The sequence below is a fragment of the Drosophila guanche genome, unplaced genomic scaffold, assembly GCF_900245975.1.
Source record: "Drosophila guanche unplaced genomic scaffold, DGUA_6, whole genome shotgun sequence".
NCBI classification, from domain to species: domain Eukaryota; kingdom Metazoa; phylum Arthropoda; class Insecta; order Diptera; family Drosophilidae; genus Drosophila; species Drosophila guanche.
Genome location: NW_022995745.1, coordinates 4,725,747 through 4,738,167, shown reverse-complemented (window position 1 = coordinate 4,738,167; position 12,421 = coordinate 4,725,747). Strand labels below are relative to the sequence as shown.

Here is a 12,421-nt window from a genome sequence, read left to right as displayed (position 1 = left end):
TTAGACAAACGTTGCCGCCCACAGCTGGCAAATTCCGAGAGTGAAAAGGATGCAAAAAAAGGGGAAAAGGGAAAGAAATTCCAACCGCAGACGACGACGCACGACTGACCCTCGCTCACTCTCCATTGCCATTGCCTCTCCACCCCCGTCTCTGACCAGGCAACACGCACAATTGAGAAAACACTTGCACAAATAAGCAAACACCCCCTTCAGGGAAACCAGCTTCAGCCCCCCCACCGTTGCCACCGTTTTGTTAGAACACTTTTCTTGTAATTTTCTAGCCAAACAGTAAAAATGTTGCCCCCCAGAAAACAGAAACAGAAACAGAAACCGAAACTGAAACCCAAACACAAAAAGGAAAAAGCGAAAGAAAAAAACCAAAATACAAGGCAAACAAATGAGCGACAGAGAAACAGGGACACGAAGAGGTAGAGAGAGAGAGGGAGAGAAAAGTAACGGGACTTTTGACTTCTTCTTTACACGCCCAAGAACAAGAAGCAGAGAGCAGAAAGCAGAAAGCAGGAGAAAGAGTAGGGAAAAGGGAAGGAAAAAGACTCTGAAAAAAATAAACAAGGGGAAAAATACAGCCGCGTCCCGTGTGGATCTGGGAGTCAAAAACCAACAACAACAACAAAAAGGGCAGAAAAAAAGAAGAAAAGTTAAAATGAAACTTTTTTCACAGGGTTTTAGGAGAGGCGGCTTGGCGGCCGAAGGGGTAGAGTGTGGTTAGAATGGGATAGGACATGGACAAGGACAAGGACACGACCAGGGACCAGGGACCAGGGACAATGCAGGCCATGGAGTGGGTTGGGTGTAAAGTGATATCATTAAAATATTGACAAGACAATTTTTACGCCTACAAATTTGTTGAATGCCTTTGTTTACACTGCTGGCAGGCGAGGGAGAAGACAATGAGTGAGTGCAGCAGGGCGAGAGAGCGCTGGCTGTAGCTCCCCAAGGGATGGCATGTCCAATGAGCTATGTCAATGGGAGCTCCAAGCAATACCCTTCCCTGGATATTCCCTGCAACTCTGCACATTTACTGCTGCTGCTTGTTTCGGTGCATATTTTGGTGCTCCTCCAAGCAACCACCCAGCGGAGTTTCCTTCTAATTTCTCTAATGCAAAACGTGTGGCACCCCGCCCGCCACACCGCATTGAATGATTGCTTATCGCCTTGAAAGAGCAAGCCACATCCTTGCCGTGCAGCACCCTTGAAGGAAAGCTGCGACTTGAAGTGTTTTTGTGTGGCTTTTTGTGTGGATTCGGGGTAGCGCTGAAGGAGGATGCATTTCAGCATCAATCATTATCATTTGCCATTAAGTGCAGCAGAGGCAGCACCAGCAGCTTCCATTAGCAACCCCTAGGTGTTTGCTGCAACACAAATTAGAAGAAGAAACACAACACACACAGAAACAAAAAAATAAAAAAATTAAAGAAGAAGCCCAAAGTCGAGTCGAAAGCCTCCAAAGACGAGCAGCAGCAGCAGCAGTCAGAGCAGAGCATTTCTTTAATGTTTTATCACTTCACTTGGCCAGACACCCAGTGCCACCCAACCCAGTCCGAAGCGCACTGGTGAGGCGGCTTTTGCTTTTAGCCTGCGTTTTGTTTGCGTTTTATGCGCGTTTTCTTATTTGAAATCCATTAAAAGCTATTTTTGCCGCTCTGTCGCTGGCTGCTGCCTGCTGCCTGCCTGCCTGTTGCCTGCCTGCTGGTGGGCCCAAGCTCATTAGTTTGATTACTGGCGCCCCGACCCCAACCCCTGGCCACCCGGCCCTCGTCCTAGTCCCCAGCCAGCCTAGTCCTAGGTCCAATTCCCCACACCCAACCGAACCGCAGTCACTGCGACACATTCACTCCCTCATTCGCATGCAGGCTGTGATAAATGCACTCGCCTGACAACTAAATCACTTATGTGAGTGCATCAGCGAGTGTGTGTGTGTGAGTGTATCCATGAGTGTCTCGTCTGTCTATAAGCAACAGATTCAGATTCAGATTTATCTGTTACACATGTTCATAAATATGCGACAATATTTTCTGTGTCCTCGAGCGTCCAAAAAAGATGATCGACAGGAATGAGATGCCAGAGAGCGGTGCAGTGCAGTGCAGTGCGGTGTGCGGTGAGCGGTGGCTGCCACAGAAATTATGTTAAATGGAATTGCAACAGTTGTTTGTTGTTAGAGTCACGAGAGTGCCACGGCAGCAGCGGCAGCAGCAGCAGCAGCACCCCTCCCTGCCACTCTTTGGGATCCCATCTGGCCGGATCCCCAGTCTGCAGTCGGGCTTCTCCGTTTGTTTTGGCTATGAGGCATGTGTTTATTTTTTCGCAGAAGTGCATTTTTATAGACAAAGTGCTCGCCTCCATTTGGCCAGGGCTAAAATTAAGCATCGCAAAAACCAAACACACAAACAACAAAAATTAAACGCTCAAAAAAGCAGAACAACAAATTAGCAAAATACAAAAACTTCCGCTTCGATTTGTCGGCTAAAATATATGTTTTTTTATATCTGGATTTGGTTGCCCCTAAAACCCCAATGACACGTTCGTTGCCCCAAAAATGATTGTCTTTATCACGCGGCAAACAAAAAACACAAAAAACAAACAACAAATAGCGGAACCACAAACAAAAAACACACACAAAACAGAAGAAAAACTAGAGAGGGAAACAGAGTAGAAAAAAGAATATATTAAACATTTTGCAACCGCAGTTTCGATTTCAGTTTCTTTTTGTTATTTTTGTTTTCTCTTTTTTTTGTTCATAGTGTTATCTGCATTTGTGTATATTTATAGGAATTCTTTATCGACACACATTTTCAACATTTATGTATTTATTTTATGCACTAAATGGAAACAACAACACAACACAGCACGAAGAAAAAAACCACCAACGAAATCATTTTTTTATGACTTTGTTTAGTGGTTAGGATTTTGTGTTGTTTATCCTAACACTACAACCAGATGTATGGTGATGTGTATATGTATATTCATTCATATCCGATTAGCATTGAGAAACAAAAGCAACACAAATCCATCAAGTGGAGAGTCAGTCGGGCACATTCCTCTCCATTCATTGATAAGTGCAGAGCGAGCCCTGGGAAACGATTGATGGATGCGGTTAAACAGTTCCCTTAGGTATTGCTTAAAATCTAATAATATTAAAACTACATTGGCCAAGTGGACAGGCATCGGGAGTGATAAGGGGCCGAGGGTCGAGCACACACACTTCCCGTCCCGCATCTCAGCGGACCAGCATAACTGTTCGACCCCTCTCCACGCTCTAAACACAGATAGATAATCGTAAACATAATAATAATAATGAAAATAATCATAATTTCTCGTGCACAAAATTCGATTTTGTGCTTATCATCGCGTGACTGCTCCATCGGCATATTCAATTCGATTCGATTCGTTTCGATTCGAGACCAATGATGAGCAGCTATCAAAATGAATGTAACACGCATTGATGGATGGTTTTTCCTCAACCAATTCGAATTTAAATTGAACTCCCGCCACATATGGGAGCAATCGTGAGTGTCTCGCACTTAAAAGATAGTTATTATTTGCTTGGCCAATCTACGTCAGAGGCAAAACCCGACAGCAGGAATTTTTTTTTTAGGAGGAGCACAGCAACAGGCAGTAAGGGGTGGAAGTTCTTTGGTACATGTCACGGTTTTGTGTTGACATAACTAAATATTTGGACACACTGGCTGAATGCCCGACATGCCGAAAGACAATGGACAGGAGACAACAACATCCATTCTGGGCGGGGGGCTGGTAGCTGGGTGCTGGAGAGGAGAATGAAATGTTATTTTTAAATGCAAATCAAGCGGAAAATCCATCAAATGTCTAACGCAAATGGTCTAAAATTAAACCCACTCAAACAAGCGAAGCCAAAAACCAGATCAGCTCTTTTTTTTCTTCAGCAACTGTTTAAACATCTCATCGATTCCGATCCCTGTGCCTTTGCCTTTGCCTTTGCCTTTGCCCGAGAGTTTTTCTGCCTCTCTTTCGGTGCTCTCTGTGGCCATAATCTTTGATTAGAGGCAAGGCCCCCCCAATTATTTTAGATTTCTATTAATTTAAATCTCATTATGATTAACCACAAAAATAGAATAGATTTCATATTTTGATTCCCATATTTTTGTTGTACGATCATGGATGGTTTTTATTGCTCTTTTTGTTGTTGTTGTTGTGTTTTGTTTGTTTGCTGCTTGTCGAATGTCCGGAACTTGAATTGAAATCAAGCCGAACCGAAATTATTGGCGATTATTCGAATTTAGTATGATTTTTTCCAATCAAAGCAAAAGTTCAATTTCAATTGTGGCTGCCTGTGCGGATGTGCTGCCAAAATGAAGCGGGTAAGCCAGTCAGCCAGCCAGCCAGCCATCCAGTCAGGTGTGTGTGGCGTGTTCAAGGGATATTTGGTTGTTGCGATTGACTTGTCCATCGAATCACCGATTCACCCCCATACCAAAAGAGCACCATTTTCTTGTCATTAGTTTCAATTCAAAGAGCAAATACATCATCAGCATGAGTACTAGTCATTTTTGTGTGTGTGGGTTCGCAAATAGAGGGAATACTGGGCAAGCACAATTGCAATTATTCAATTCAAATCAATCAGCATACAGCTACAGCTACAGCTACAGATACAGATACATACTCTTGCAGATAGATTACTGGAGACATTGAGCTTAGTTTAGGATTGGACTCGACACTCTCTTCGTCTCTCTCTCTCTCTCTCTCTCTGGGTCTGTCGTTGCCTGCAATGATTTCGCCTACTAGTTTTTTGTATTTGTATTTGCTTGCTGACTGTCACCGCAATTTCTGATTAAAGTGAACAAAAAAAGAAACCAGTCATTATCATATTGTACAATACAACCAGAACATGTCTGTGGCTGTGTGTGTGTGCCCCACAAGTCAACAGCCCCCTGCCTCGTGGCCAGCTGCTGTTTATTTTCTTTCTTTATTCTTTTTTTCGACCAATTGCGGATAAATTCAATTTATTTATCGCATATGGATTCTGATCAGAGAAAGACAGAGACACACTCTCTCTCTCTCTCTCTCTCTCTCCGTGTGTGTGTGTTGTGTGTAGATTGCCACTATCTAGCTCTCTCTCCCTCTCTGTCTTTCTGTTGAATGATTGCTGCTGCTGCTCTAGTGGATGTGGGATGATGCTCCTCTCCCTCTCTCTATCTATCTCTCCGTGTGTTTGAAAATGTGGGTAAATGTGTGATTTTGATTTTTTTAAATTGATTATTTCCTTATTTTCGTTTTGCGGTTCGCGGTTCGCGGCCTCCCGTGCCACCCGCCACCCGCCTCACTCTGTTGCCATTGTGTTGCGTGAGTTAGTTCAGTAGTCAATTTGAATTACGAGTATTTGCTGCTGCTGCTTCTGCTGCTGCCATTGTCGCTGCCTGCCAGTGAACATCAGCGGATCAGCAATTGCTGATTGAGGCTGAATTGAAAAACTTTCCCCAAGGGAAGTGCCATGCCCCATGACAGGGCACTACTCATGGCTGACTGCTTCAAAATCCATTTGCCACCTCGTACGATAAATGTGCAAGAAGAAATATGATAAACATAAGTTGTGGATGAGCTCCTGGTTCGGTGGCGACTCCTATCTAATTAGAGGCCATTAAATGCCTGACAACCAGAGAAATGCAATTGGCAAAAATGTCCAAATTGGAAAATCCCCCGCCTGATTTATGGCCAACAAATAAGCAGCAGCAGCAGCAGCAGCAGCAGCAGCAACAGCCAAGCGGCACCTGGGAGGTGGAGTGGAAGTGCTAAATGAATAATCTAGCAAGTCTTCTGGGCACCCAAAATCTCATGTAGCCATCAATTTCCCTCGCATAGATGTGTGCCTCTGTGCACGTAGGTGGAAATCTGTGAAAATTGTCAATTTCGATTTCATCTTGTGGCACCTCCGGACGGACACTCGAGGACTCTGTGCCGTCTCGGACTTCCAAGTCAATTACAGGCATGAGCGGAAATTCGAAATATTTCAATTAGCAGAAGGAGCCAGACACATCACAACATCTCCTCCAACTGCACTGCACGACTGTCAATAAATCAGAAATATAATTTAATTTCTTTTTTCTTGTATTAATTTACCATTAAATTGAGTTTTGCAAATAATTTTTGCTGTTACTCCTACTCGTGCTCGTACGAGGTTCCCCGCACACTCATGGCTAAAAGTATCTGACTGTTTGTTGCCGCTGCTGGTTGCTATTTGATTAGCTTTTGTTTTGCTCTTCTTTTTGTGCTCGCTGTTTGCCCAACCTTCAGGCTTCCCAGACAGCATCGTATGTTTGCATCTACGTGTGACAGAGACCACAAACTCGTGATGATGAAGAAGTGTGCACATCTTTTTTGGCTTTGTTTAAAACTGAATGAGGAAGAGCAATTACTTAGACAATTGATTTCAAATTAAAAATAGACAGAGAGATCCAGAGCCTCGTAAAAAAAAGACTCTCGCAGACAATGAGGAAAATATGTCATTATTGACGCCCAAAAGGCGTCCCTCCTGCGTTTAAGTTTCGGCCATCAAACGCAGGTCTTCAGACACCTCCCTGATCCACCCCAATTGAACAATTAAAAAAGGCTAAGGCATACAAATCGTTCAATTTGGGGGGAACTGCAAATGAAATTGGGCTGGCCAGGCGTTGGGTTGGGGCGTAAATGCCTGGACTTTAATTAGTTTGCTTCAATTTTGATGCAAGCTAACCGCGACGTTGCCATCATCCGCTATCCGTTATCCGCTATCCGCTGAGAAATCTCCAACTCAACGCAAATTAAGCGTCGTCAAAATAATTGCTGCTTGCTCGGTAAAAATGCGACCAAACCAGACACAAACGACAGTGGGTCGCATAGGCAGTGCCCAGCGATTGCATTTCCTACCTTTGATTGATCAATTGATCGATTTTAACATAGATTTTTGTACTTGAAACATTACTTTGCTGTTTGTTGTTTAACTTTCAATGTTGTATCCTTGCAACTTTGATGAGTTGAGTGCTTGGCCCCACTGTCTGTTCCATTTCGTAGCACCCTGACCCCAGTCTATTTCATTCCGTTTTCTGCGCTCCTTCCGCGAGTACCAGCTCCAACCAGGCGGGCAATTAAAATAAGCTTTTGCCATATCTATGTATTTTTTCTCCCGACTTATTTTTTCGGGTGGGGAGGGGAGAGAGAACGTGGCTGTCGGTTTTATGCATTTCCAGCGGCATTTTCCGCCCGCTTAATAGAAATGAAATTGTCATCAAATGAAGATTGAGCTTAGAGGCCGAGCCGCAGTCGAGTTAATCGATGCACAGACACAGGCGCTGACGATGACGGCGATGGGCGATGGGCGATGGGCGATGAGGGGCCAAATTCAATTAGAAGTTGACGCTGATGTTCAAATCAAATTAGAGTTTCCCTCACCCCCCGCCAGCGGCTCTTCCTTTCCTTTTGGTTTGGCTTTGAGTACGGAATTTCTGTTGCGGCCTCGACATCGATATATGGCGGGGGAGTTGGCTACGAGTTGCAGCTGTCGTCGTCGGTGACTCTGTGCCCCCAGAACCAATGCCCCACTGCTCTTAAGTAGCTTTATGTGTTGCAGTTGCAGACCCACCTGCCTAGCCCACACAACATTTCAGCAATGCCAACAGAATAAAAAAACATACACAAATAAAAAGGACAACTGCAAGCGGAAGGAAGTTGAAACCATTAGAAGCTGACAAACCCACGAAATGGCAGTTGGAGCTGGAGGTTGAAGCATATTAAGGTGTTGTGCGGCACTCTCTCTTTTGTCTGCCGCACTGCCACTGTGCCTCTGCCTCTGCCTCTGTCCAACTTTCAACATGATGTGGCATATAGCATCCCGAGACCCGAACATCCGTTCATATTTTTATATCCCCAAAAAACAAGAGCAGCAAAAAAAGCACAACAAAAAACACAAACGCCACACAAAAGGCACACAACAATGACAGACCTGTAGCCGAAGGACGAACGACGACCAAGGACCAGGATCAGAACGGCACTGCTCTATGCCTCTATGCCTTACGAATGTTTGCTCGAGAGATGTTGATTGGCATTGCGTGGATGGGGGGGCAACAGGATCCAGCACAGTCCAGGGTCCATGTCTGCGCTTTGCTCTGCAGTTGGAGGCAAAGTCCAGAATGTCGAGGAGGATGCGGGCGGACACACACACACACACACACACACATAGCGGAGCAATGCTCCGTGCTCATAAATTATTGTCTAGACTATGATTTTAACGTTTTTTGATTATGAAAGCCACTCCACCATTCCCCTCCTTCCTTAACCCTTTTCCTCAATATATAAAATAAAAATCGGTGGGTTATAACCTTTTTTTCTTTTGGTCGTGTCCTTTTCCTGTGCTTTTTGCGTGTGTAGATATCATATCAATAAGCAAAAGGATTAGACATGTGACTGGGCTCCGAACACATACCACCCCTCCCCCCCTTACGCTCTCCACAGGAGGCATAGCCCACTCAAGGGCCAACATTTTTTGGGTCGTCGTGGACGTCGTTGAGTGCTTATCGACAAAAAAGACAAAACACAAAAAACCCAGCCAAAAATTGAAACAAAATTTGGATATACATTTATTTTTTTTGTATTTTTGGGCAATATGAATAAAAGTCAAGTTCACATGGAGCCCGAGGGGGGGACAGCCAGACAATTATTAAGCAAAAGTTTAACGAATTAGAAACAAAAGTGCGCGAGTGAGTGGGTGGCGGGGTGACTGGCTTTGATTAAAAATATACGCAAATGTGCCGTCATTCATGTATGATGGAAAGCATGAACCAAAGCACGGTTGGAGGTAGCAGCTAGGCAGGCAGGCATCCCCCACTTAAGGGTTAAAGCCAAAAGTAACGGGCCCGCCCTTGCCCCATCTTGCGCCTTTCTCTGGGGGAGGGGGGGGAGAAAGACAATAAAATCGAAACATAAATCGAAAATTGTAAAATTCGAATAAGAAAATGTGCGGGAAGATGAGTTGGGAGGGGGGCTTTGGAACCGTGGATGGTCCTGGGAATTGTAAAGCTGTCAAATTTTAATTACAAAACTTTATAATCCAAAAAATACAACAACATCAAGCGGTGGCAGCGGCAGCGGCCCACAAATGAGAGGGATAGAGGGACAGAGAGTGAGTGAGTGAGAGAGACGCACAAAGACAACGCGAATTGCGTGCCCCCAGGGGGCACGGCACCACCAACAGGCAGAAACAGACATCCCATCCGAATCAATTCAATAACTCTACTACCGTTCCCTGTGCGTGTGTGCGTAAATAACTGAATGAATGAATGAATGACTGTTTGACTGACTGACAAACGGAGCAATCGGCAAAGAACGCAAAACTTGACTGAGTTCCTCAGTCCCTCCCAGCCCTTTTTTCGGTGGTTTGGGAACGGCCTTTCCGTGCCAACTTCAACTTGCAAAATGTTTGATTTATGCCTTTGAATTGTTGTAAATTGCCATTGCCAGCACTCCACCCCACCACACTCCTCACCCACCCACGCGCACCCCACCCCGAGGCAATTGACAAATAATGCAAAAATTCCGGGGGAAATTACCTGCGATTTAAGGTCTTTAAGCTGATGAATTGTCTGTCTGTCTCTCTGTCTGGCTGTTCGTTTGAATAACTGAATGAAAGGCTAAGTGAACAAATGAATCGCTGATTGAATAGGTGAGTGCATGGACTAAAAGTAATGCCCTGCGATCTCTGCGACACTCGAAGATCACTGCAAAATAAATCAGTTTTGCACGCTGACAGGAGCCCCCCACTGCCCAACACACATGTGGGGGCCTTTTGTTTTCTGCTTCACTCTTTGTTATCTTTTGTTGCAAATTGCCAACTTGGGCATTGCCAGATGCAAAAGAAATGCAAGAGCCACGGCGGCAGCAGCAGCAACACACAAAAGCCCCGGCGTCAGAGCTCTCTGGGGTGCACTTGGCAGACTTTAAAGCTTCCCGACCCGTACACCCCGCCCAGCCTGCCAGGCGCTGCTCCTTGGTGAGACGAACTGCCGCCAACACTTGAAACAATCAAAAATCAATGACAAAAAGCAAAAGCAACAAAAATGTTCAAATATGGAAACGAAAAGACGTGGCAGCATTTTGGGTTGTGCTCGAAGCGTTGGCTACCCTCGGGCAGCACATTATTTGGAGATTATTGCAAAAAATAAATAAAATAAAACAAAACAAAACATTTGACGACATTGGGACAATCGATGCTCTGTCGCGGCATAGCACTCCCACTACCCTATCCTATTTTTACTCATTTGTCTTTTGGCTTTTTGGAAATTAACAACACAACTCCCCCCCATGCCAGTGTAGCTGCGGCTCCTTGTGCTGTGCAAAAGTTACCCCTTTTTTATATGCGCTATCTCTATCCATCACCCGCGCTACAACTCCCACCCCCACCCACTCCCACTGCCTCCCACTCTGCCCACCCACTCGTCGCATATCTACAATATATATATTTTAAAATTTTTATGCCCGAATGAATTTTAATTCCTTTGACGGTTTTTGCTACCAGCCTGCCAGCTGACGGCCTAAAAGTCTGATGATGCTACAACAACAAAAAAAGGACACCCCCCCACACCACTCCGAGGCAAGAGTGTCTTTCTCTGTGTGTGTGTCTTTGATTGCTTATTGTTAATTTGTATTTGTGGATTGCTGCAGCTCTCTTTGTGTGTGTGTGTGCTGCTGTTCGCTGATTAAACCCTTTTTTTCCAGAGAGAGAAACCCCAAGCCTTGAAGCAAAACCCTTTGCCTCATGTGCCACACACACACTGACACACACACTCGAAGGGCGAGAGAGACAGAGGCATAACCTTAATTCCTTTTGGCATTTTATGCTTCCTTCAGCTCCTGCTTGCCTCCACCTGCTGCTGCTGCGACGTTTCTCGTCTTTTGCCTTCGAGTGTTTGTTATTGTTCAGCCTCTGCCATGTGTGTCTGTGTGTCTGTGTGTGTGTGTGTGTGTGTGTGTATCTGTGTATTGACTGCTTTGTCAATTGTTATGCAAAGGGTAAAGCCAAAAGGGTTGGAGCATTTTTGGCTGCTTGGCAATTTTGTTAATTACAAATCGTTTGCTTTTCGCTCGATTCTAATGTTCACTCTCTGTCGCTCTCTCTCTCTCTCTCTCTCTCTCTCTCTCTCTCTCTCTTACTCTCTGCATAAACTAAGACCCCATCCATCCATATATGACACCCCCACCTATGATCCACCTCTGCTGCTGCTCGTGTCCAGCCTTTGTCCGAGCACATTTCTCATGGGGCGGGGTGTTGCCATGAAAAATGTAAATTTTCATAATTTTACAGTCAATACGAAAAGGGAAAAGCAACCACCTAGTGCCCATGAGTATTTGTTATAGTTTGTATGATTGCTGGCTCCACACTCCAATCCGATGCCTGTCCCATCCCGTATCCAGTATCCAGGACTGGGATACATCCCACAGGCAGCAGCAGCAGCAGCAGCAGCCTCATCAACCACAGAGTTGCAAAAACTTTCTGCTTTTCAAGGGTTGAAAATGATTTCTGCTTTCCGTGGCATAAGGATGGGGCAGTGCCACGGGCCACGGGGCAGGGGAATTCATGTTGAAAATCCAAAAAGTTGATTTATCGTTTTAATATTTCTTTGGCACCCAAAGCGAGCGAGAAAGACTGAGAGAATTCTGTGTGTGTCTAAATACAACAAATCGAAATGACAATTTACAGCAAATGGCAGCCAGTAGAAACTTTTCCACGCGCCTTTCCAGCTGATTTTTCATATGATTTGTGATCAAAATGCGGGTACAGTTGCCACCACATATGACTATGCAATGTAAAGAAAGGATGAAACAGCGAATGAACGAACGGGCCCAGGAACTGCCGCTAATTACGTTTATTTAAGAAAAGCTGCAAAAATTCCGTTTACTCTTTCTTTATTTTTTGTTTTTTTGTATGTCCTCCGAGCAGTTGGCGGTTTGTGTCTGTCGAGCAGTTGGCAATTAGAAGCCACCCCCGTAACCGTCACCGTTACCGCACCCAAAAGATTTTTATGCAATTAATTTGAGTCGTTTGTCGTCTTGTCATGTCTTCAGACCCGTTGGCAGGGGGGCAGCCATTGGGGTTGCTGCTGCTGCTGCTGCTGCCACGTCTTTGTCCCGTATATGCTAATGAAAAATCGAACACGCATGTGGCATGGGGGGGCACATACTCGACTCCACAGCGAACCCTTTCACGTGTGTGCTTCATGTGTGTGTGTGTCCTTTGATTGATAATAGAATTAACGGGGCCTGGCGGCTGTTTTGCATTTTTCGGCATGCCATCCATCCAGTCATGTCATGAAGAAACATGTGGCATGGCACACACAGGCATGCATGATGCTTTCTTAATGCCAATTATGTATTATTGCCTCTACCCGAAAGCAGGCCA

At 45.0% G+C, this 12,421-nt stretch overlaps 1 protein-coding gene across 5 annotated transcripts in view; it reads left to right on the top strand.

Moving 5' to 3' along the window:
• LOC117581420 (homeobox protein cut) overlaps positions 1-12,421 on the top strand; it is a 71,647-nt gene that overhangs the window by 41,646 nt on the left and 17,580 nt on the right. The window lies entirely within an intron of this gene.